We start from the raw sequence: 27,734 nt of genomic DNA, 5'->3' as shown, positions 1-27,734 counted from the left end.
ATGAAAGTCAAATGATTTCTTTAAGAGACTTGAAGTAGAGAATTTCTATGTAAATAATAACAGTATCACTGTGACTGTCTCACAGGTGAGAACCGTGTGTCATTGACTTGTATCCATCCTTACCCAGTACTCCATTCATATTCATAAATCGTCTCACACATGCATATTAGTTCCGGAGAAGAATCACCTCCTAAATCAGATAGCCGAATTATAATCTAACGAAACTTCAACAATTAACAAAGGCGGTGTGAGAAAATTCGATCGTTTATCGTGTTCAATTTACTTTTGTACTGTTTAGGGTTATTTAGACAATAATCGCTTTTATAGTTTTACGTCCGACTATATCGTACGATTTTATCGTCACGATAAAAATGGAGTTATGATGAATAGTAAGCAAAATACTATGCTGTTTAATGGAGCACAATAGTGACGCCCCTAGTATACGAGATGACGAAAAACTACGGTAACTCATCAGAACACGATCTTTTGTATTATATTGTGCAGTTGGTTCCAACCGTCGGCGGACTGGCACAGAACCTGTTTACCTGCTCCCAGATGACCATATAATTGATTCGACTAATACGGCCGACTCATTTTTTACCTTACCGCTATAATTTAAACTGGCTTTTGAAACGCACCTCAACGCGTCCGGCCGTGGATTTTTCTATAATTATTGCTACAAAATAAAAAGTATTTAAGAGTTATCCTAATAACACTGTGTTAACTTTGATGGGATCTTGGTATCTCATTTTTTCAAGATTTTTTTAATTTAAAACAATATTCATGTATATTTAATAGGGGCACTATATACAAAGTTGTCTGCATATCACCTTTTGTTTTGCAGTCAGACTGTATGCTGGTAGTAAATAGAACAGGACAACTGAATTCTTCTCACTTTCATATTCAATATTTATTTTTATGTTCTTATGTCATATATATATTTAAGAAGATAGTAAGTACTTTAGATTAGTTTCATTTATTAAACTACATAAAAATTTGTTAAACTCGTGTTAAAAATAATGCGATAGGCGTTGTTCTTAAAAAATATGTTAGCTAATTTAATATCACTAAAAAATTAAATATCATCTAGACTTGACCCTCATGCTTTAAACAATATTATTTTCTTATGTCATAATTTATTAAGGTAGATATTAGGTGCTATAAATTATTTTCTATCTATATAAAAATTCCTTTATCTTGCGATAAAATTAACGTAAAAGCCGTTGTTCTTAAAAAAATGTTAACTAAAATATCACAAAAAAAATGAAATATATCACAGCTAGGATCGGTACTCTATATATTATATATATACATGTAATAATTTAGTTAGCAAAGGACTTGATGACGAACCTTCGACCCTTTGAAGCGGTTAGGTTCAAGTGTTAGAATATCTAATTAGTTCTAACTCAAGTCACCTCTGTGAATATAAAGTAGCCGCAGACTAAATCTCAGTATTTTACTCATGTACCGTCTGATCAGTGTACGTAATTGATGTTCAGACGAATCAGAAATGTTTATTTAGATTTTGGAAACTTCTATCGCCTATCTGCATTCATGGCACAGTTAAAAAAGGCAGTCAGATTTTACCATCTTTATATTTAGACCAAACAATGAACTGATATATATACGTGGAATTACTATATCTATATATGTAAGTAACTACATGACTTGTTAACTCATCTATATCACATTTTTACCGTTTATGCAACATTTTTCTGTACAGCACCGCTCCTATTGGTTATGTATAGCGTATAATATATATAGCTATATATATATAGCCTTCCGTGATAAATAGGTTCTTCAACACTAAAGGAATATTAAAAATCGGATCACTAGTACCGTAGATAACTCAAAACATCCTAACTTTGCCTCATTATTATAATATTTGTTTACGATATACACTTCTAGCTTCGTATGCGTAGGTATATGAAGTAGCCTACGTCATTTCCGATGCTAAATGATCCAATGATCAAGAAGATTAGTTGTATCAATTGGAAATGAAATCAAATTTTTTTAAGGGTTGATAATGGAATGGTGTGTTAACAGTTAGCTCATAGTCGCAAAGTCACCAGAAATTTAACATGACTTTCCAGGAGGGACCGGGTGGAGGTCAACCTGACATGATACATTGCTAGCAATGGAGTTATTTATCCACATTACTGACAATGCCCTTCCACCCACTTTTTATATTTATAATTTTGGTTAGGATATTATAACAATTATTTATTAATATCAGAACACTGCTAACAATGAATATCAGAACAGAGTTCACCCATTCTGAACTTCAACTAAGCCTTTAAGCTCCATGTTGTAATACTGGGGGGAGACCCGGCCTCAAAAGTCGTCTGTATTCGGCACGCATACCTTTGTCCACCCATTATATCTGTAGTTTAGCACCTTTCTTTTATATTCTGTTCAAATTTTAAACATAAGATATGACAGTTCATTAATTATTAAGAATCACGAACAGGTTTATATTGAGAAAACTATGACTACTTTACATTAACTTTGAATTATATTATTGTAAACCAGCTGTATCTACAATTTAAGTACTGTCACAGATAACACAATAAATAATATTACAGTACTGGTGAGTAATATATAAGCATATTAATTCAGAATGAAAGTATCTACGCTAAGTAAAATTACAGGTATTTAGTAGGTCATTCAACTCAAGATTTCCAGTTCAAAAGAGTAGAACCCTTCAAGTTGCAAACGGTTTCAGTATGATGGACGCATAAATACCTTGTACATGTTTGTTGATTATGAAATAATTGTTTATTATATTATGTGAATTATAATAATAATCACAGGATAATTCACACAGCGCCATCTCGACTCGGTCCTGGACAACTGATATATGTAGATACTTTTATTTTGTAAATACATACATAGTCCACATAGAAAACACCCACACTGTGCGAGGAATCGAATCCGCGACCATCGGAAATAAGGCAGTATGCTAAACCGCTAGGTCACCTAGGCCGTCAGTGAAAGGGAAATAAAATATGGGCTTATTAATTTTGTTTAATTAAACTTGTGACAAATTACACCTTTTCAGCTATATAACTTTATACTTAATTACTTGTAGTAAATAATATTAGATATTCTGTACAATTAGATAATTTGTTGTCGCCGGATTTATTACAAAAACAGATTAATTTAATTCAATATATAAATAGATTTCACAAATATATGTATACTATAAGTTACGTGTAAATTTTACTAATAAAATGCTCTAATTGATACAAAAATTTGATTGAGAATTCCTAAACAAAATTTCGTCGAAAAATATAAAAGATTCTATAAATAGCGGTGATATTTCAGTGTAGGTGGGAGTTTGATATAAATCAATAGTTTTCGTAACATCAAGTGAAACAGTCTAGTAGTGACACAGTTAATTTTCATATAATTTATGTAGTTACTATATTTAACTCTATCTTGTCTATGGTTTTCAAAATGAGAACGCGAGCTAAGTTTCTCCGTGCAATTAAATTGTACGCAAGTTGCATGTGCATGACCACAGTAGAAACTGAAACATGTCTGCTTTTACTTGTATACTAAAACAAGCTTATGAGCTAGGTATATTAATATAAATTATTTCCAGCATTACTTTGGAATTGTGGAATATAAGAATACCGGAAGAAAAAATCACCAAACAGATACAACAGGCCTCGGTGGTCTAGTGGTTTAGCATACCGATTTATTTCAGGTGGGTGCGGGTTTGATTCATCGTACCGTACAAACATTGGTATTCATGTGTATGATTGTTTGTATCTGTCTGGGTGTTTTCTATGTGTACTATGTATGTATTTGCTAAAAAAAGTGTCTATGTATTTGTATCAGATGCCTAGCACCCATGACACAAGCATCAGTCTGAGTTGTGAAAATGAATGAAAAAAGAATGCACGAATGCATTTAACTATTAGTACACGCATTCTTATTTCATCCATTTCCTTAACTTATCAAATTTACATGTCACAATCAAATTTAAAACGTCATAGAACGTCAATTTTTTTTATTATAATATTCTTTCTCTACCGTCCAGTTCAGTATACAGATTCAATTTAAGAACAGTCATGAAAGTCAAATGATTTCTTTAAGAGACTTGAAGTAGAGAATTTCTATGTAAATAATAACAGTATCACTGTGACTGTCTCACAGGTGAGAACCGTGTGTCATTGACTTGTATCCATCCTTACCCAGTACTCCATTCATATTCATAAATCGTCTCACACATGCATATTAGTTCCGGAGAAGAATCACCTCCTAAATCAGATAGCCGAATTATAATCTAACGAAACTTCAACAATTAACAACGGCGGTGTGAGAAAATTCGATCGTTTATCGTGTTCAATTTACTTTTGTACTGTTTAGGGTTATTTAGACAATAATCGCTTTTATAGTTCTACGTCCGACTATATCATACAATTTTATCGTCACGATAAAAATGGAGTTATGATGAATAGAAAGTAAAATACTATGCTGTTTAATGGAGCACAATAGTGACGCCCCTAGTATACGAGATGACGAAAAACTACGGTAACTGTATTTCATCAGATGGGTAGTCATAGACAGTACGCTAAATCAGAAAACAGCCATATTGTACCTACTTTATTAAATATTAGCTGACCCGCGACTTATAAGCCACATACAAACAGATACTCTGAATAAGGATATTTTGTTATGAAAATTTTCATTGAAATTGCATTCCTATTGGTCGTAGCATGATATTATGTAATTACTACTACATCGTTCTTCAATTAATGGGGTATTGAACACTAAAATAAACTTATAAATATCAACCAATAATTCCTGTGATTAGTGCATTAAATCATATAAACTTTTGTATATTGCAAGTCAATGTAAATTCATTATTACTAAGTTATTACCCTAAAATCAACTACCAAACATCAATTAATTGCAGACGGTTCAGGTAATATTTTTTTACCACGATAAACCCATATCAAAAATAATTACAATCCCGCCTTAGATGGTATAATGATTAATTGGGCACCTATTATAGCCTGGGGTAAAAATGAATATTGTATTTAGAATATAAAAATACCATCCTGTCTGAATAAAGAAGTAACAAGAAGGTAAAAGATTAAAAATTTGGAACGGTTACTATTTTTTAAAATTCGTTAAGGGGTTACATAAATAGAACCTTTCCCCATTATTCCCTTACTATAGGGGTTAGGGTGTGAGATTAAGTGTGTGGCTATTTTAGATGAAAAATGTAAGAAGTTTTTATCAGACGCGAGTTCAGTTTTCATATGCTTAACCCGGTAGATCCTTTCAAATACATATACTTGTGTATTAATAGCATGAACATCCACTGTCTATGTAAAAAAATGTAGTCGAATCGTTTAACTGTAATGAGTTTAGGACAGATATAATTTTTATTATAAGATAAAAAAATCCCAACTTATGTATTACTTATTGATTATATATCTAAATTGCTATTTATGTGATACAGCATAATGTAGTTATAAGACGTTCACGAGTTTACAATAACTATTTCATTATTAAACTTATGAGTTTAGAATAACACAGTTTCAATTGGTGGGTCGGTCGTTTAGATCAGTCTATTACTGATATAGCGACTGCTGAAGTCTAGATTTCAGGGTTACGATAAATGTTGCGTGCTCCTTATAACTTTGGGGCATTCCCAGAACTTTGACATGATAATGGTTTTTGGAGTAATTCGAAGAAATCTACGATTAAGTGTAATTGATAAAACCAACGAATTTTGTTGTGTTTCCTGTCTTTAATATATATAAAATATACTTTTGTGTATTTTAAATTAATAATAAAACCTTGTTGGCTGATAGAAAGAAGTTGAATTTATTACAAATTACAACATATCATAAAAGAGGTGCTAATAAAATGCAATATTACAAAGTTTAAAAAGTCCAAAGGTAGGTACTATACAATTCATATAAATACTTAAAAAAAACTTAAACTTTTTTTAACTACATGATTTTTTTGTAATTGCATACATATAATATATAGAAAACAATAGGACTCATACAAACATACAAATACTCATGAATACATATAATAATATTTGTATTATGCGAGTAATCGAATCCGCAACCATCGGAAGTAAGGTAAATATTCTTAATTAAAATTAGTATTAAAAAAATCCTATTGTAAAATATTTTTATTGCCGTTTTCTGCCCTTGGTAGTTAAGTTAATCTCTAAAATCGCGACAGTATCAAATCTATTCACACTCGGACAGTTTTAATTCCGCCTAAAGCGATAAATTTCGCAAATTTTAATCCTTTTATCGCATGGACCCATTTTGCTTTTTGTTGGACACAGTTCAAAAGGGTAGATTTAGCCTGAGCCTTAGGTAGGGACTATAGGGCAAATAGGGATCTAATGTTTTATGATGCGTATTCATTACGTCCCCAAACTATTTGGTAAATTTGCTGCCTTCTAGATCTGAGCAACTTACTTTGACTTACCGAATACAACATTTGAATCGGAAAAGGTTACTATTCTTCTAATTTCACTTCACTTTTTAAAAATGATCGTATTTTAGTGCTTTTTTTTGTTATTGATAGGGTTTAGTCCTGCGATGTATTATGGTTACATAGTAATTTCGTAACAAATAGTTATTTTAGTTATATACAGTCTAAATTAGGTATATCTTATGTAAATCTTAAATTCTAATCAAAACAAATCTATGCTTTTGATTGTTATCTGACATTGAAATATATTATTTCAATACATACAAATTTTATTAAATTATAAGAAATTGTATTATATTTGGGATGGAGTGCGTTAGGCACTCTTTATACCGGTCAACTAGGATCACACAGACTAAGGATCAAAAATTATTTAAAACTGGTCAGTTCCAGAGAAACTAATTTAATTGCAAAACAAAATACATACATACAAAGGAGTCTGTAATGAAAGAATTTTGCTGCCTGACACTCTATTTACGTAAACTAGGGCTTTATTTATTGGTGATTACTATCAACACCCATTAGAGCAAAAGGGAGAACAAGAAACGTAGACAAAACTTGTCTACGGACATAAATAATCGTACCTCCCAAATTAATGTTTCCCACATTGGCAGGGGAATGTGATTACGGACTCGAATCATTGAACGGGTAATTTGGATTTACTAATGTGAACTTGGAATGGCCGGAGCTGTGGGCGGTTTTGTTACCCAAAAGACGATTTGTCTGGAATTAAATAAATGTCGTAACTTTATGTATTAAATAACTAATTTTTGACCGTATATTAAATATAGAGCCTTGATTAAATTTCAGCCATAGTTTAAAAAATATGAGTATTGATTTTAATTAGAGGAATATTCAGCACATATCTAATAACATTGTGACTGGTAGATAATAATATTCGAGATGGTGCTTTCGTGCGTTTGATAATTATAGTGAAACGATGTTTAGTTGGTAAGTTTCAAGCGTTATCAGTCTGTGATTGTGCAGATTGCTGGTACTCAGTTTAACTATTTAAACTATAATACATAGTAATGTGATAATTTCGATACCCAGCGTACCTACCACCAACCACATAATTATTTAATGTATTCTCGTGATTTGCCATCAACCAATATTCATTAATTACTTGTACTTCTTGTACTAAAATACCAAATCCAGTTCCTAAGTAGTATGCTAATGTAGTAGTAGTATGATTATTTTTTTTCAACTAGTAATATACAAAAAGAACTTTTTAGGAATCTTCTTTGTCGATTCCTCAAGGCAGGGTCGTAACCACCAGTAATTCTTCTTCCAACCAATATTCTCCAGGCATCTCTATCCTGTGCCAAGTGGATCAGCGACTGCATACATAAATACATAAATATTAATATTCAGTAAAAATAGATTCATTTGATTCAAACGTGGTTGCGAGGCAAGTTCATTATTGTTACAATTTTGATATTAATATTCCGTCTTGACTTTTTTGTGAGTTATCAAATTGAATTGTAAATTCAGGCTAGACACATTTATTCCAACTTCGAATAGCTTTCCTAAGGCAGTAACCGGTCTGACATTCTTTACTATATGAACTTCGTCCTACCTAAACCGGCCAGTCGAATGCCTAGATTTATATAAAGTTGCGACATACCATTTAGATTTAAAGTTGCTGCGATCGAAGTTTCTAAAATATAAATGGAAGCAGTAATATATATGGTAACTGTACATTTATGTTGGTAACTTAGGCATTTAACTTACACATTTATGATTTATGGTACATTTTCATTATTGCTTTGCATTTAAAAAACTTTATAGTATAATAAGCGAACTATTTGAGATGAAAATTAAATTATTATTATTTAAAATATTAAACATAAATTGGGGCATTTATCGTCTTTTAAATTTGTCCCCTTTGTGAACATTGGAATTAACAAAAATCAAGATAAGAAATCAGTTAAACTTTACAGACAAAAGCGAGAATTGTATACAAGGACAGAAGCTATGGATACTCGGTTCGAAGATAGATATCGGATAAAATTGGTATCATATCTCATAATGATGATTAGACGGTGCTCACATCGATCATCGTCAATTTTAATCTTTAGACATCTGTGGAACGGTAAAGGTTCTTTTCTTATGTGATTGAAATGGTAAACAAGCTGACAGTCTATTTGATCATAAACGGTAACTATCAAGAAGAGACACGTTATAATGACACCCGTGAGTAATCATTTCAGAGGACTAAGATGTGAGATCTCTTATCCTGCAATTTCACTACCTAATCGCACCGTACAACCTAAACAAAGCTTACAAAGTAAACTATGAGGCGCCAGAATAGGCGACATTGGTACCCACGCAGACAAGTCTTTACCTTTTATCTTTGGCTCTTCAGTCTATTGTTTGGTACAGAGCTGTTTATGATAAAACAGAAAGAATTTCGATGATTATTTGGGGATAATAATAGGGCTTAATACCGTAGCTGTCTCATATAAATTTTAACATGATAGCAGTCTATTCTACATTTGAATAAATGTAATATTTTATATAAATCATACATTGTACAATGAACTGAATTGGGAAGTCCAAATCCCACATAAAGCATAAGTTACATGCAATTATCTCATCAAAAAACTCGTAAAAATGCTATAAATGGCGTTTATTCAAATCGTCACGCATGAATGCCTATAAACGTTCATATTTACGATTATGGTTCAGCTTGTGATGTTATGAACACTGTAACTGTCATATGAAGTCGAAACTATGAGTTTGAATATGGTAAATGGAGTGAGTAGTGACTCAGTGAATTGTAGTCGTCGAGGAATTGAATTACTTTACAACTCATGCGGTAACATTATAGTACTAGTCTTGAAATTTCAATGAGTGGCATTTTTAAATTTGAATCTTTTATAGATAGACAGATGTACTGTTTTTCTTAAAATGGAAAGAAATATATTTGTATTTTTTTAAGTATGTGAAACACACCTACTTAAACACACTTACTTTTGTACTTTAGTATAGTTTGTTATGTCCTTTATTTTCTGAATTTATATGGATAATACACTGTAATATTTAAAGTAAGACAAGTAAAATACATTGATTTATGAAAAATATCTAATTTCATTTAAAATCTACTTTAAAGAAGCCAATTAGATTAATTATACATTATTTGCAACATAATTGTTTATAACAGATTTTAACGTAATTTTCTTATTATTAAAACATCCACACCAAGCTCCAAAGATATTCTTGTCAATAGATCAATGTCAATCATATGTCAAAAGGAATAAAGAGAATCTGCCCACGTAAGACTAACTCGGGGTAAAGCTGACAGAACGCGATTACGCGACGGGGCCCAATCACCTTTTTGTCACTTTCCGCACAAATTGAGGTATTCTTTTAACGTGTCAATGTTCTATAATCTCAATCCTAAGCTTACGACACTGATATTTTATGTTAAAAGAATAATTGGGTCGATTGAGTCGTAATCTCGTATAGGTTACGCTTCCAAAAAATGTCATTTTTCTAAAAAACTGTTATTTTCCATTCAACATTTAAGTGTTGGGGTGGGCTGATTTTAACATATTATATAATTCTAATTAGAATGAGATAGTTGCTGGTAAATGTTGCCTAAAACACCTAAGTTTATTTAATTTATTTGTGCATGCATTTTAGCATATAACATATGTAGGTATAGGTATACTAATATTGCAGCAATCTATAGGTGAAAGAATTATTTAAAATCGGTGAAGTATTTTTTATCTTTATATTACAAACGTACAAACATATAATCATACATTCAAGAAACTAAATTTTTCCTCTTTGTACTAGTAGTACAGATTCAGATTCCCAATACATAATAGTATAATCTATACTTATATATATATATATATAGGTAATGGTAGCTATAATAGATACACTAGGTAATTTAGTGAAATTGTGAGGTTATAGGGATAATCTCTAGATCTATTACCAGCCACATTATTTTGAGTGCCTCTTACTACGGAATAGATTTTGACGAAAATTTACAGTAATATAAAAAGTTGTCAAATATCGTAATAGTATAACCGTATCTTATTACAGTGTGCATACTACATACCAAGTCGAATGTTGCAACATACACAACAAAGTGTAGCTGTAGCTTATTAGTGTTATATATATATATCTATATACATACCTAGTCGTAACCTGCACAGCTATACTTTCCGTCTGCTGCTCTGCAATAAAGCAAAAATTTTACTTAATCAAATGTAACAGACGAACCCTTAGGTGGGGGTTTTAATTTAAAATCCATTTACAAATAGCAACTCGCAGCCCCCTCACCTAGGGAGCTCCCCCTACGTATCTCGGCAAACTATAAAATATGAGATGGACGTTTTATTTCTGCAGTTTTTAGCTTCATAAACATGTCACATAAATCTTGACAGCACGTAAATAAAAATGGTAATAATAATTTGTTTATAACTTTTATTCATGTCTTCACTGCCAGACAAGTGTTACAAGAACTAAAAAGGTTTTATTCTTTTATATCATATAAGAAGTTTAATGACAAATTAGGATCTATGAATGTGGATGTTTGTTTGTTTGCCACCTCTTGGCACCATAACTGATAAAACAAAGTTTGTCAAATTTAGTCAACATGTAATATTTGGGTTGGAGAAGAATATTTATGTCATGTAGTCTTATGTTGTAAGTAATGTAAAAATGTATGGATGAAAAGTTGTTGGAAATATTATATTATATCGTGATTACAGGACCTCGTAATTATGTTAAGTATATAATTGAAATAGTTATCGAAATATGAATATAAAATTGAGATTTTATTGTTATCCAAATATGAAACTTTTTATAGTCAATTTGATTGTACGTTTCACAAATAAATGAACCACGTTATCACATGAATGTAAATGAAGATATCTGTATCAATCAAAATAAATAACATCAATAAAAAAAAATTAGCACGACTCCAATAAGATTAATTCAGTTTGTTCTCGTTAAAGCGGAGTCTGTGTCATGTATGAAATGATAATCTTATTTCTGCTTAATGCCGGGTGCCGTGTTTCGAGATATATATTTTTAAATATCAAGAATATAAGGATAAGAAACGAAAGTCTTAACTAATTTGAATCAGGTAGATAATAGATAAAGATACGAAACAGTTTTGATAAAAGAAAAATTATTGAATCTCAAGACACATTGATTTGAATTAGTTATAATTTAAATAATTCAAATCAATGTGCATAAATATCAATTCACTGATTATTTTTAATAATATATAGGTCTAGGTCTCATAAAAGGTTGTCTTGAATCATACTCGTAACCCCTATAGTGTCATAGAATATCTCTTTGATGCAGTCATAAGCTAACGCACCCCCACCGTGACAAAGGGGACACTGACGGGAAGATAAATGACGTGTATCTGATTACGGAGCGTGGTGGACTGTCCACATGTTACTGACAGTGCTAATCATCTATTGTTTCTCTTTAATACACAGGGGTTCAGTGACCTTATAGAATATCCACGTGATGAAGTAAGTCGGATGGGGATGCAATGTCAGATCAATTCTTTTCATCTTCATATATAAAAAAAAACAATACAGTGGAAAGAGAAGGAGAAGAAGAGAAAAAAATTAAAAAAAAAACGCGTTATTACCTTAGTTGTGTATCAGAATAGTGATGGATTAACAATATCATTTCATTTCTCTGGACGTAAAAGCGAACTAAAGAATCAAAGCTAACAAGACTGGTACAGGGGTTTCGTTTTTAAAGCCAATCTTTGTTACATTTTAAGTAGCTTATGATTCAGATTGTCTTTGTTATTCATAGGAAATGGAATTCAAACATAGCGTTGGTAATTATTTTGGCAAGCAACACAAGTTTGGTAGACATGGACCGGGGGACCTAATAAAATCGGACAGTTACTGACAAATGTGCTATCTCATAGCTCTCTCCCCTTTTCGTACATTTCCGTGTGTATGGTACAAGAAACAAAGACCAGACACACAAGAAACAGTTAAAATTCAATACCATGATTCATACCACACTAGTTTGTACCTGCAATATTAATTATACATCTATTAAAATAGTGAATAATTTTAGATTTTTTGACAAAACCTACAATATTTATAACTAAATAAGTATAAAACTAATAAGTAAATAAAATGCTAATTTAATCATTAATTTTGGTGGAGATTTCTGCAACATACTTAGAATTATAGAAATATTTCAATGAATTTTAAATACATACGTCTAAGAATAAAAACTTGTAAGCTTTTAAGTAATTTCTACAAGATCTACAATATTTAGTATTTCATTCTTTATTTGATATATAAAAAAAGATTATATTACAACCAAACATGTTATCAATAGCAATGTCATGATAGTATGATGACTACCATAAAAAAACAATGTTGATACCATTATTTAACAATTGATTATGGTGAATTGAAAGAAGTTAGAAAGAAAGAATTGAAGAGATATTATTTCCTTCAAACAAGTTAAATAATTCAGGAACGCGTTTCAAACAAAAAACGAATTGTAATCGGTTCATTCGTTTGGAAGCTGCGATGCCAGAGACAGACAGAAAATCTTTAGAGTTATGATACCTATTTTGCGTCGAGGGTGAAACGTAAATGAGAGCTTACTATCTGAAATTTGTACGTACTCGTTAATTTGGTCTAGGCAGGTAACAGTGAACAAAATAAAAGATAATACAAAATAAGGACTGCTTTTAAGATTAAATAAGTTTTTAGGGATAGTAAAAATATTTTTTATGAGAAAACTAGTCTATTACACACATTTGCAGTTACACAAATGCCTAATCCGACAATGGCAACACAGATAACAAATAAAAATATATTCGACTGAAGGACTTGTATCCATGGTCATGAATAAAGCATTATTAAAAAAAAAAATCTAATTCAAGCTGACGAGGACTACTGCAGGCTTGATCCTGTCTCATCTCGGTTCAATAAAATTTTCAAATATATGTCAAATATCGACAATTTAGTACAATGATTAACCTATCTCGAATAAATGTCGTGAATGTATTTTTATTTTTTATTGAATGTACTGAATGACAGTCAATGAAAACCACACTTTCGCGACTTAAATACTGACAGAATGACTGATTGAAAGGCTGATCAGGAACAAAGACAAATCAATCTGATATAAACAGTTATCATATTTTCTTAACATTTTTATGTACATTTGTATTCAAGTATATTTATGTATTTAAAAATAAATCGTTTGTCTGAAAAATTGTCTATATTACTCCGTTAAATATATATCAACACTTTAATATGAGGCAAAAGTTTAATTCATATTAAATACTGTGAGTTTGAAGATTAAGGTTAAATCTTATAGACTTATTGACCTGACAAATCTCAATTGTGTACACCCGTAGGCATTCCAATAATGTGCTTGTTAATGGCAGATGTGTTCTAAATCGCTTCTGCTTTTAACACGTACGTGAAAGTACCTAAGTTGAGATGAATCACATAATCGATCTGTGTACCAACGGTGGCTTGTTAAACAAAGTTCGTGCGTAAATTAACCTAATCTCGTTAAGTTTTAACGACCGACGCCAGTTAAACTTTCAGAGTTTAACGGTAATTTTTTTAGGAAAACAACGTGAAACTTCGAAGATCTCGAGGTAATAAGAATAATAATGCATGTAAATATAACATTTTGACTGCCTCTTGGAATGAAAAGAGACACGAAGCATTGTAAATTCGTGGTAATTTATAAGCAAGAAAGCTGATTTATATATAAATTACTGGTAATCCATAAATAAATCTATTGGTGTCCATTTAACGAGTAGTCTTTAAAAATCAAATGAAGATTTGATCTATAGCGTGATTTTATAGGAAATACAATTAATAAGAACAAGTTTCTAAGATATTTTAAATATATGTATATATTGGTATAGAATAGAAAAGTTCTTTATGAACCCAACACTTGACATATCCACATTTTGCTCGGTATATTTTAAATCCTTTCAAAATTTTAAATAAAAAGGAATAAACAGTAAATATAAAAGATACAGTAAAAAAGTAATTAAATGCAAGTTGCAAAAAGACTTCGCAAATTAAGAAAGCAAAGCTGTATTTAACAGATTTTGCTTATTAAATATTCGGTACGATGAGAGCTCGATTCGAAGTACTTTATTAGATGAATAAAAACAGAACAAGTTTGGGTTCGTGCATTTTGGCCGTTATTATTATTTTCAACGTGAACCATCGTGGCCGGGTATAAAAGTTTAACGTACGAACACGGCTATAATTTTCACGGAAGTCGTAAAGAGGCATTCGCCGCCATGTTCAAAATGTGGAACGTGTTTTGGCGGGAATATAACAATGTTCTAATGGTGATCTTATAAAAATGTTTGAGTGATAAGCTACTGATAAAAAACCGGAAAACGTGTTTAATTAATTATAGAATAAAAAATAATATCTATAATAAAACAACATTTGACAACCGTTACTTGATTGCGAAGCAACAGTGAGCAACAAAATTGAAAATGTTGACAAAATTACTTCAGTTATTACTTAAGTTTTGTTAAATAGAAATGTTTTTGTAGTTAGAATTATTCTAGCAGTCTTGCAGAATTTAATATTGCCAATGCAATTGTCATAACATTAGGAGTACCTAGTGATAATATTTTAAATACTATACAAATTTATTTAACCCAGATATGTTATCGTCTCTCGGATTAATTTTGTTTGGTCTCCGTATTTTCGTCAACAAACAATCAGTCAGATATATATTTTTTTTGTGTAATCTTCTCACTAATATACAAAATTCTCGTTCAAAATTGCATAAGTAATTTTGTTAATATATTTAGTATATCTGAGAATAGGGTGTAAATTATTTCTAACCCCTAAATGATAAGGGTGGTCAACCCCAAACAATTTTTTTATGATTGGACATTAAAAATACATTCAACCCAAAATTCCTTATACAACCCAAAACCTTTCTACCATCAACTACTATTTTTTTAATAGCGATATATTCATTGACTCTTTACGATTATATTGACGGGCAGTATAAAGTTTGCAAAAAATAGTCGTATTATTAAAATTTATTCTTATTATTATATATGGACACTAAGTTTTTTTTGTATCGGCCATATGCGAACTCTATATTTTTGAGATCGAAGTTGTTTGTTATATAACTTGGTCTACGGTGATATTAAGGTACTCTGTGTTACAATATAATACATGATTATGGTAAACAGCTCGGACTCCTTTTACAATTAAACAGATAACAAACTTCCTTATCTCAATCCCCCTAGGTTGGGTATAATGGAACCCGAAATGTTCAGTTCAGTTGCGTATATTACTATATTATCAGCGTAGATCGTAATTTATAATGACATATAATTATGTTGAGTAGATTACTTACTTACCTTTGTGGAATTATCAAATATATTTATAAGACATATTATATCACGAAAAGTCTAAGGAATAGTTGGGATTAATACCAGCTGCATTATTTCACAATCACATTACCTGCCAGAAACTAAACTACCATCCTGATCATCTGGATGAATGGCGGTCCTCCACTGGGCGTTTTTGCCACGTACAACCATTGTGGAATTACGTTCCAACAATGTTACTTCTGAACAGATACTATATTTAAACCTTATTTTTACACCTTAAGAAAAAAGGTTCTTAAAAAGCCCGCAATATACTTGCAATTAAAACATTTTTAATGCATAATATACATAGAAAACACACAGACCAATACAAACAATCATACTCATAAATACAAATGTACCGTGCGAGGAATCGATCCCGCGACCATCGGAAGAGGTGTGCTAAACCGCTAAACCACCGAAGTATTCAATGTCATGGTTACCACTTTAGCAATTGGGCTGTGCTTATTTTCCATTTCAGTTGCATAAAAAAACTAATATTTATCTCCCGCGTTTATAATTACGCATAAGATTTGACGTATGGCGTTATTACGCTCACTGAAACGCCCCAAATTATTTAAATGACATGTTAAAATATTAGAATGAAATAGGGTTGACGTGTCATATGCATATTTATTCGTCGTGTGTAGCCAGCCGAGAAATTATATACCCATTGTTGCTATAGATGTTAAAGGGAATACCAACCAATGGTATGATAATGATAAAGGGAATATGTACTTTTTCGAAAAAACTGATAAATTTCCATAGGGAAAATTAGATAACCTAACCTAAACTAGTAATAAAGACGTCTGTATAGTTTCCAGGGGGGGCCGCGTGGAGGTCGACCTGACGTGATTGCTATATATATATGTAATATTATATTATCTGTGCTATATGGCTGTTACAGAGCTAGCACTGGAGACGTCTAATAGTCTAGCATTAGTAACAATTTTTTCTCCACTTGTAGGGTGATATTGATATGACATCTTACTCCACTGAAATGGCGACGCAGTGGAATACATGGATGTCACGTGATTTGATGTCCGTGGCGATATTATATGATATTTATATATTTTGCGGTTGTTATTTACCATCAGGCGGCCCGTTAGCTTGTATAACATTCCAGTTAAAAAATTGCACGATATAAAACAAACAATCATAATAATTACAAGAAAAAATACAAAGAATAATAATACTCCTTGTAATAATACTCCAATTGACACAACGCCATCTAGTCCCAAGCTAAGAAGAGCTTGTGTTATGATTACTAGACAACTGACGTAAATATTTATATATATATATTTTTGCACATACATACGCAACAAATATAGAACAGACCAGACCGATACAAACAATCATACTTATGAATACAAATATTTGTATAACGCGAGGAATTGTACCCGCGACAACCGGAAATAAAGCGTGTGCTTAAACGCGAGGCAATAGATGCCGTCATTTGTTTTATTCGAACACACGGGAATATGAACATTAATAATAAATACAGGCATCAAAGTAATTTGAATCCTACGAATAGGTTCATCACTTGCCATTACATTTGATGGTACTTCATAAACTCTCTCATGGGTGGGATAAAGCAAAATGCATAGCAATTTAGGCACCCTTGGGGGGTACAGGTACGTCGTGTTTCGCTAACTCATGCCAAAAAAACTTTCTGGAAGTTTCCGTGGGGTGACGTCTTTAAGTCGTAACCAAAGTTCAGATTGGGGGAATGAATTGATTCGGTGAATTCAACTTTTTATTGACATAATATACTAATATGTATATGTAATAATAATGACTAGATGTAAATAATATACATATATTTTGGGGAAACTCAACTGATAAAAAGAAAGTTTTTAAATTTGAAAAACATTGCATCAGGGCTATTTGTTTTTGCGTAAATGAGGCACTTGTAAAGTTCAATTTATAAATCGAACCATTAACAGTCTCCAGTATGTATATTATTAAATAAATAAACAATTATGAGAAAAAAATTCATAGTCTATCGCGACATACTGACCAATTATACGTGATGCCATGTAAAACTAAATGAATGAATTAAAGTGTATTTTATAAAGCTCCTGCAATTTATAACGAATTGCCTAAACGTATACGTGATTTGACCGATTTTTTTTAAAGAGCCATTATGACTAGTGGGATTTTTTTAACAACTGCACCATGAACTATGATCTACAATAAATATGTATATGTATTTGTATAACACATAATTTGTGAGACGAAGCTCAGCCTATAGTGATTTACTACCCTAAATCACAACAAAGAAGTAGTGAATTCAAATTTGGTCGATATCAAAATGGTGTCAATTTATACTTATGGCCCGGTGAGGAATACTACAATATCAATACAAAAATATACCGAGAGACGGTGGTAGGTTGGCGCCCTACCACCTTAGATTTCAGTACACCTATCAAATGTAGCGTTCACCACAACATCGACAGTTAAAAATTCCACTACTTACCCCATTTGAGATAATAGCCGTGATGGTATGTTATGTTATATACATACAAGCCTTTTACCTTCCCCTGATCTGATAGAGCTAGTACCGTCTGATGTAGGAGTCAAGTCTTCGGAACTGCGTGTACAAACCTTTATTGAGATTTTTATAAAGATAATGAACGACAGACTGACAATTTATTTTGTCTTTACTCTTTATAACACCACATATATTATTTATGAAATGTTGCGTACAATTTTATCTCCTAGAAGTTAGTTGAAAATACTTGCCTAAGTAAAGTCTCGAGGCAATGAAACTATAAAGTTGTATCGGCTCGATCTAACCAGAAACTTCACCAACCGGTTCCGTATCTCGCAAATGACATTATACAGATAATGATACACATTTTGCAGAACGATAACCGGTAATAATTGATAGGGTTTTAATCTGCACAAGATATTTGTATATTGTAGCCAGATATGATTCTAAATAATTATTATTTTAACAGATCGTATTAATAATAGGATATTTGAGACGGCGCTATCTAGTTTCAAAAATACCTATATATTTCGATATACTTATGAGTGTTTTAGAAGTATGTTATGAAGTCTATTATCGACGATATACTTATTATAATATTAAGGGTAACAAATTAGTATACTTGATAATGCAGTTATCACAAATTAGTACTATGATGTGTTTTGGTGAAAAAACATTGAACATATATAAATAATGTCATAAATCATAAACAACTGATAGAATAATGAAATATCATATTAATCAATAGGATTTAATGAAATTTCCCGCTTTAATATCATACTAGGAATTTCATTAGTTTTTAAAAACTCTTTTACAAAACAGTCTAAAAATTAATTTGCCAGCTCTAAACGTTCGCCACTTTGTCTGCGCAGTTTATTTAGGTCTGAAAATTGGTAAATTTATTTCTCACTTCGCTTTTGGGGTCTTGTTATTCTAGTAAAATAATTGGTGTAACTTTTGTCCATTAACGGTTACATATTAACAATGAACGAACTTTGAAATTGTGATTCAGTACAATTTTAATCAATTTTGAAATTTAGTAGGTTATCAAATTAATGTTATTTATGTTTGTGTATGTGAATCGATATATTTGTGAATTTTTAAAAATATTAGTGATCAACTAGCAATTTATTACTTCAATTCTGTAAAATTTATGCTTGTGCCTGTATTTATATTAATTGAGATATTTGGCAGTTCTTAAAAAAAATTGAAAAATTCCCAATTTATTCCATTCACTATTCTGCATAAATAAGAGTACACATTACATTCTGTACTAATTTGATCAAATTTTTTTTTTATGGAAGTAAAATATAGACAAAAGATTTCATACACGGTTCGGTTATTTGGTATGAAAATTTAATGGGTTGAATGGCTGGTCAAAGAAGAATTAATAATCTTAATTCATTTTGTTAGTAATGCCCGAACATCTGTACTTGACAGTTTGTTTTTCTGTAACTTTCTTCACGAAGAAATGTCAGATCGGTGGACCCACTCATCGAAATAAGCATAATACAAACGTACAATAAAACTCATATAAAAAAGAAAGATTTAAAGAAATTCTTAATTCGTCTACTTTTTATTCATTTTAACCGTTTCCTTTTACAATACATCAGTGAAAATAGAGTTGATTGAGACGTTTCTAAGATTAGTATGGTCGTTTATACGAAATTCTTGAAAAGAATATCTAATGTAAAGACAGCACATGACGTTTACGATATTATTCTATTTATGATGATGTACTCAACTACATGCTTATATTGATTTAATTTTGGCATATTGCTCATAAATAATGTAATTATTGGCGAATAAGAATATAAATATTCTTAACCTTCTGTTATGACGATAACCGTGGTCTAGTGGTTTAACACACCGTCTTACTTCCGATGGTTGCGGGTTCGATTCCTCGCAGAGCACAAAAATTTATTTTCACGAGTATGATCGTTTGTATCATTCTGGATGTTTTCTATGTGTAATACGTATTTACGAAATAATATATATCTATGCATTTTTATTTGTTATCTAGTACCCATAACACAAGCTTTAGCTAGCTTTACTAGGTCTTGATGAAGACATTTTGAAGTCGCATGAGAAGTCGCAGGCACATCTAGTATATAATAAGTGAAATCAAAGGTAAATATCAGCCGGCCAGAAAGCAGATCGATATATACGAGTGCGTAGCGTACTGCACGCTTACATTACTAAGGGTACCGCAATATCCACGTGCAGGGGTCCTCCCCTCTGACTCATAAAGAGGGTGGGTTCCCTTTTGAGGGTTTGGTCGATACTGCTCTCTTTTGTTTTCGCACTTTCGACAAACCGTGCCGTTCAGTCCATTCGTGATAGTGGCTTAACTATTTAAGGGATGAAGGCTAGTTGGGTTCATCGTATCAATCTTTATTGACATTGTCAATAAAATCGAATTTGTTTTATCTGTTTTTTTGTACACTTGTAAAAGACTATAGACCTTAAGAAATAAAAAACAGCTATGGCTATAATGTTTAAGTGTGTTTATACTATACTATTATACTTATTTCTTTTAATCGTCTTTGATTTGAAAAAGACCAAAATTGCATTGTATCTTTCTTAGCGTCTAAAACTGAATTTTCAAGAACTAATATATATATAAGTATATTTATTTACTCATTTCGGCTGAAAAAATACTAGTTTATACGGTTCTAAATGACGGAGCTCTGAAACACCGGAGTTAGGTGATATTGACAAATGTTGTGTGTTTGTCGGGCACCCCTTCTGTAAACTCACTTTGTACGTCCCCGGCTTCACTTGATTTAAGTGTTTGCTTCCAAGAATTCATCTGAATCTTCTGCAGCTTACTTATACCTATTTATAGCACTAATATTTTTAGTGCTGATGTAAGAAATCATTGGAATGTATTTGTCTAGAATCAACATGTAAATACACCCTATCAATTGTGTAATCTATACTCATAGTTTAAAAAGCAAAAATTTTTTGATTTTGTAAGTCTGTACCTATGTAATGTCAAAATTCTTTCACTTATTAAATGCTAGTAGAAACATATTCTGCATCTTACTAATATTATAAAGGCAAAAATTTGTGAGTAGGGATGGATGTTTGTTACTATTTCACGGAAAAACTACTGAGCGGATTTTGATGAAACTTTACAGTATTATAGCTGTACGCGGGTGAAACCACGGGCACAACTAGTATATACATAAATAGGCTATGTTTCAAGGCGGCAGCACAGGGATATAAAACATTTATAAACAAGATTTTAAAAATAATTATCAGAAAGTATTTACTTACGACGAAGACATGATCGCGTGATACAAAATATTAATACCATGGAATTGAAAATCTCCTTTGGGTAGACGGTTGAAAAGGGTTTCCTGCAGTGTAAGTGCAGTAAATCCCATATTAATTTGGTAAAGATTGACGTCACAAATTCCTTAAGCGTTTGTTGATTCGCGATATGAGCCCAGATCGAATTATAATTGGTTAATTAGATGTATATGTATTATGTATTTTAGATGGTAATCTTTCCTTTTATAACATCACTGACATATAGGTACCAAACATTTTTAACATTTGCTATAATAGTGTTATCCTGACACGATATAAAATAGTTCACATATTCTCAACTTAAACCCGTTACTTACATTCAATATTAGACTTTGAGGAACTGTACAAGTGCTACACAAGCACCGACTGTCTCGTAAGAAAGGCTACCCTATTGCGGACTACGCATCTGCTTTGCATGCTGCGTTCTTGTCTGGAGGGTGAACACTTCGACAGAATCTAACACAAACATATCTCTATATGTAGCAGGGAATTTTTTTAATAAGAAGCCATAACAATATAGTGCTTAGGAATGACAAGATAATGGTGAATGCTAAGTATTCCTTAAAATTGTGTATTCCAAATCGTATAAACAGCTCAAAATTTGAAGTCAATCCGCCCAAGTGTTCAAAATGACAATTATGGATTCGTAACGACCTTGCTAGACCTTTACAACCCACTCAAACAAGGGTTTCTAACTTATGTAATTCATTTTGATTTACATTTTCTATGTGCTGTCCTTTAGGGAGTAAAGGTTTGAATGTCGTTCTAACATACAGCAATGTTCGAATTAATGTTTCATAAAATGTATATAGACTACAAAAAAGTTTCTAATTGAACTGTATTTTTAGTGTGTTGCCCGGACAAATCGATTTGGTCTGTCTGTCTGTTTGTTCTTGCTATTATGTGAAATTGCTACACTGATTTTGATGGGACTTTCAGTCGCAAATTGTTAATGTTATAAGGACTTAGGGTACTTTTTATATATATGAATAAACTTCTGTATATAATTAAATTTATTAAAAAAAACAAGTTAAATTCACGCGGACGAAGTCGGGGTAACAGCTAGTTTGCTCATAATAGTAAGCTTATCTTTCTGTACGTGGAGTATACTTTTTCATTGCGTATCTATTATCAACTATGCTTTATTATCCATTCAATAGTTTACTAGTATAGAGTGAATGGCTTCATAGTTTCAATAGCCCCATTCAGAATGTTTGGTCAGAATCAACTCTTTGTAATCGATAGGACTTACCCACGTACTGGTTCCGTGCTAATTTTGTCATTATGGTGGTTATCGAAACTTCAGGAACCCATAAAGTATGATATAATGAGTTTTCTTTAGTTCCGTTAGGATTTGCGAATAAAAAAAGAACGGAGTTCTCATAAATTACAGTCGTAAACATTTTTGTACAACCTACTCGCTGACACTAATTTTTAAAGTCCGTATGTATTATGGTCGTACTTTTATAGATACACAAGGTCCTGCAGTAGTAACTCCACTTTACAGCCTTGTCCATTCTTTCCGTTTATTTTTTTAATAATTCTTATGTATATGTATAAATATCTTAGTAAATCTTTTATTTCCTGTAACTACAGTGTGACAGGTACCTTCATTGCAACGTCGTAAATAAACAATCGAATATATAAATAAAATTTCAGGACTTATTTGTTGTTTAAATGATATCGCAAATTCAGTCATAAATAATAGTATAAGTAATTTTATTAAATATGTATTTAATGAAATTATCCACGTATACTCATTTTTATTGATTCAAAAATAGTTTGTTATAAGTAATCTCATTTTCTATTGATTATAGTGCAACGTAACCCCTAACTTTAGGGTCCCGCGGTCATTGAACTTAGGGTGCAATCACCATTGCATGCAATTTGCAGGATAACTATCAGTATACGGTAACAGTTTATTATAATAATAAACTATTTATTGGGATTTATTATAAAATTAATATATATTTTTATTAATATTTCAGAATATGTTCCAGGATTCTAATAAAATAAAAAAATAAAATCGATCACAGAATCTTGTTCATGTATGCCCACCCCATCTTTGATGTCATTAACATGAAATAATTTTAAATATTGTTGAACTATTTAGAATGAATATTGTAATACAGTTGATTTTTTTGTTACGGACCTCTAATGTGAATATATACGGAAAATCTTTCTCAAATATAAACCTCTCAAAGAATTAGACTCGCAGTGTCAGAGAAATAAATGACGAAGATAAAGTGTATACAGAAGGGCTATATTCTATTTACACTGCAAATTGCGTTATAAATCAGAATGACTTACGTTTGCAAACCGTTTCTTTAAAATGATCATTCGTATGCGTATTATGACAAAATGATTCGTAAACTCTTACTAGTAAGTACAGAACATACATATAGTACAGCATGTGATTAAAACATTGAGCATGTACAGACGTCATATTAACATATGTATATACGTAGTTTAAATTCCTAATAGTTAACAAATAAAAAAAAAAGTACCGGAGAAGAATTTAAGCTTAGATATTGTATATACTTGATTACTCACTTGGTTAATTTTTTTAAGTGTTATATTGCTCTAAAATTAAATAGGAAAAAATAATAACAAGTTTATTCAGAAATAAAATTTTAGCCAGTACAGAAAGCGCAACACATTACAGCTCTACAAATCTCTATTGCTAAAATGCAGGGGCTCCACACAGTAACAGCCAGCAAAAATAACATAATGTCCGTAAATTGCTTCCATATCGTCAAAAAAGTAATACAATGTGGATAAAACCATGGGCACATATAATAAATAGCCAAACATGGCCTTTTTCTTAATGAAGACATAAACAAACTGCATCCAAAATCAACGGGTTCTTTAACAGGTTTCCGTCGCTGTTTATGTTGTAACCTACGTTGCGGATCTTTGTCAGCAGCATGTAACATAAAATGGGTAATGGGAAACTGCTCTAGCATGCTGCGAGCACCAGAAATCATAGACATGGCACGGATTCTCGCAGATACCCGTTTCAAAGTTGAAGTTACTCCTTTATTACTTAATGAATTTTGGATATTAGCTAACATCTGTGATGGATCTCTTGCTGAAGACTTGAAACCTTCGTATGTTCTTTTAGGATTCAGAGCAGCTCTCGATATGCAACGTACTGCATCTATTCCGGCCCTAAAACCCATTGATCCAATATCTAAAATAGATTCAGCTGCTAGCAAGACGTCACTAGTATTCTTGTATTTTCTAACTTGAGCCTCCATGTATTTGTCATGCTTTTTTCGTTTCTTTCTACGAATTTCGTCTTCTGTTTTATATCGTTCAAATCGAAATGGGTCAGCAATATTTTTAGATTTTTTCTTCGTTTTTTTACTTTTGTTTTGTACAAGGGAAAGCTTCTTCGACTGCATTTGTTTTGCCTCATAGTTACATACCGGGCTGCCACATATGCATGGTTGTATAACTTTTGGCAGTTTTGTTTTTTGTGGTAATTTTTTTATAGGCGGTGTTAATTTAACTGGGATTAGACTTCTTTTTGGTAAATTTTTTTTCATAGCAGAGTGACACGAATATTTTTTTTTAGGTTTTATGGTTATCTTAGCTCCTTTTGGTTTCATTTCATCATTTACTTCATCTATTAACAACACCATTTTTGGAGATGGAAAATTACTGGGTGATATACGTGTAACTTTTATTTTATCAGCACACCTATGACAAGTACAAAAGGGATTGCAATTACAAGGCGTAGTACAAGTACATAGCTTACTACGTATCTTCTGTTTATTAAAATGTACATATTTAAAATCCACTTGTTTTTTACATTTAGGACAATTCATAGTACCATCGTTTAATGTATCAGAAAGTATTTTATTATCAATTCCGTTCAGTCTCTTTTTTATTTTCTTTGATTTATTATTTATTGATGGCTCTGTCTTTTTACTTTCAATATTTTGCTTAGAAATCTGTATCACTGAATTATTTGTTTGATCTGTCTTCTTAAAACATTGGCGACAAATTACTTCTGTATTTAATTTCTTGTTAACAGCTTTATTTTGACCTTTTTGGGTTAAATATTTTACCAGTTTAGTTTTATCATTGCCATTTGTGAGCTTTTTCTCGTCATTGTTTAATGATTTATTCAATGCAGATTTACCATCCCCTTTTCCTTGATGAGTTGATGGAATATGCATTCTAGTTTTATTACAATATACGGAGCATTCTTTATTGAGGTCTGATTTATTTTTTTTAAATAGACAAATAATTATTTCTTTTAATTTTGAACCGGTTTTGATAGTACTCTTATCTATATCAGTAATGTTTTCACTAGGATCCGTATTAAATTTTGTCAAAGTTTTTTTCTCTCGAACTATGGGCCTTGCAGTATTTTGAGAAACATTTTTACGATATTTTAGTTGAATATTCCTTTCATTTTTAGTTGACAAAAATGAATACTGTACAATTCGATCGCCTACAAACATAGGTTTTACAATTTTTCTTTCTTTATATTTTATTGTATCTTCGTCGACACACTTTCGACAGCATGAGCTTAGCAATGCTTTGGGCCGACCTTCTGGTTTTGTAAATTTATTCAAAAGAACTATGTCTCTATTTTTAATTGTATCGCCGGATTTCCTATAACAACGTGATTTTTCAATTACCTTTGGGCTTTTTGCTTTTTTAGGATTTGACAATGTTGTGGGGTCTACAAATTTACGATTACTTTTCGACATTATTAGAATTTCCCCGTTTTTTGATTTGAGACTCTGTAACTTCTTTAATTTAGGATGTAAATGTTGCGTCAATTTATTTTCAAAAAGTAATACACATTGCATTTCCTTCTTTTCTTTATGTCTCATAAATATTTGTGCAAATCTCCACATAAAGGCTTTAAATCTAATAGAAACAGATTTAATGCCGTTTGTTAAATATTGTTTTCGGATTATATTGGACTCATTAGTTTTGTCACTATTTAGTCTTTTACGACCTTTGTAAATATTTTTTTTTGGTCGTATTATGTTTCTTTTATCTATAACGCCCACAGGCATATCAAGACTACAATGTAAATATTTAGTTATAGAATTTGAATTTGAAATTTGATGAAAAACTGATGTATTGCTTAGATACTTATTATATTTATTTGGTATAAAGGGATAAATGGTTTCCAATTCAAAACATATGGATTTCGTGTCCTGAGGTGCTTTTTTTGTGAAGTTGCCATTGTTTTTGATGTTATTAAAATTCAAGTCAGTATTCTTATCATTCTTATTCGAATGTGTTCTTAATTCAGTTTCGGTCTTGTGTTGTGTTATATTATCATGGATACTTTTTCGTATGGCATCTATATTTACTCTATTTACAGTAATTACCCTCTCATTTTTTTTTACTGAAAGATGCATATCATTTTCAGGTAATTTCAGTGTGCAAAAGCATCTTTTTAGAGGATTATTTACACCAGATGTTTTCTTTGCAGCTTTTTTAGCATCAACATTTGATTTCCCATTTGCTGAATATTTTTTTTTACGTCTTCTTTTTGATTTCACTTGTGTTGCCGTTTCAACGTTATCATATTTAGAATGCTTATTGGTAAATTTTACATCGTTTTTACCACTCAAGTAAGAATTTTCTTTATAAAATTCAATATTACATCTCACATTAGAACCTATTCTTATAATTTGACTGTTAAAAATACACGGTATGCGGCGCTCTTCAACAACACTATTTTGCCCATGACTGATTTTATTACCTGTCTTATCACTGAACTTTGACTGTGTTACCTCAGTTTTATAAGGTGGCAAATTGCAATCTTTGCTCGATACATGTATTTGAGGTATATGTCCGCCTATTGTTTTTGACATTCTGCTTTCACTCCTATTTATTTCACATTCATAATGGTCTAATGTACTCTTAGTATATTTATTTTTTGTTGATGTCGACTGATCATGAGTGTATACTTTTATTTGTTTTCCTTTTAGCGATTTTCCAGATTTCTTTTTTGTTGCAGCAGTTTTTTTATTTTGGATAATTGGCGTTTTATTAACAGATAATTTGTTATCAATA

At 31.3% G+C, this 27,734-nt stretch overlaps 1 protein-coding gene and 1 long non-coding RNA gene across 2 annotated transcripts in view; one reads left to right on the top strand and one right to left on the bottom strand.

The window, feature by feature from the left end:
* The window catches only part of LOC131847025 (calcyphosin-like protein), a 92,465-nt gene that overhangs the window by 20,043 nt on the left and 44,688 nt on the right, over nt 1–27,734 (top strand). The gene's annotated exons all lie outside the window — the stretch shown is intronic.
* On the bottom strand, nt 7,548–10,867 carry LOC131847032 (uncharacterized). Its single transcript, XR_009357696.1, has 3 exons — nt 10,774–10,867; nt 10,628–10,667; nt 7,548–7,817 (listed from the first exon to the last, which is right to left on the bottom strand). It is a non-coding gene; the product is annotated as an uncharacterized LOC131847032 (long non-coding RNA).

The sequence above is a fragment of the Achroia grisella genome, unplaced genomic scaffold (genome assembly GCF_030625045.1).
Source record: "Achroia grisella isolate CSIRO2021 unplaced genomic scaffold, CSIRO_AGI_Agris_v1 utg515, whole genome shotgun sequence".
Taxonomy (NCBI): domain Eukaryota; kingdom Metazoa; phylum Arthropoda; class Insecta; order Lepidoptera; family Pyralidae; genus Achroia; species Achroia grisella.
This window is presented reverse-complemented; position numbering and strand designations above follow the sequence as displayed.